This window comes from Penaeus monodon, chromosome 33 (assembly GCF_015228065.2).
Source record: "Penaeus monodon isolate SGIC_2016 chromosome 33, NSTDA_Pmon_1, whole genome shotgun sequence".
In the NCBI taxonomy this organism is placed as follows: domain Eukaryota; kingdom Metazoa; phylum Arthropoda; class Malacostraca; order Decapoda; family Penaeidae; genus Penaeus; species Penaeus monodon.
In genome coordinates this window covers 33647627-33648147 of record NC_051418.1, presented here as the reverse complement: position 1 = coordinate 33648147, position 521 = coordinate 33647627, and positions in this window count along the sequence as shown.

Sequence of the window (521 nt, the reverse complement as noted above, 5' to 3'; positions counted from 1 at the left end):
TAAAGTGCTCAGTACTTACAGAAAGTGCCTCGTGAGGAGGGATTGTGTTGGACGGCATCGAAGAAAACGGAACTTTCGGATGAACTAAACCATTCCGTTTAACATTTAAATCACATCATGTGCAAAAAAATACTTCCAAATGAATAATCCTCGATTTTCAAACGTTCTCTCAGAAAACTAAGAAAACACCTTTCACGTCTAAATCCAAAACATCTTTCCGAATTAGCCTCGTTTTCTCCTTGCTGTGACTTCCTGACTTCAAAATTATCATTCTCGCCTTTTCATTTTATCTTCTACGCCTTTTATAGAATATCACTCGAAAATACAACAGTCAAACAGCTCCGAATATGGCCCTCATAGCAAGTGTTTTGTAATAATCACTAAAAAGCTTGTATAAAACCGAGTCCCAGATACAGGACGCGAATATAAAATGGCTTTTTTCAATAATCTATTTTTATTTAATTATCTCTTTGCAGTCAACCTGAACTGAAGCCATGTAGCTGCAAAATATTAGGGGAACA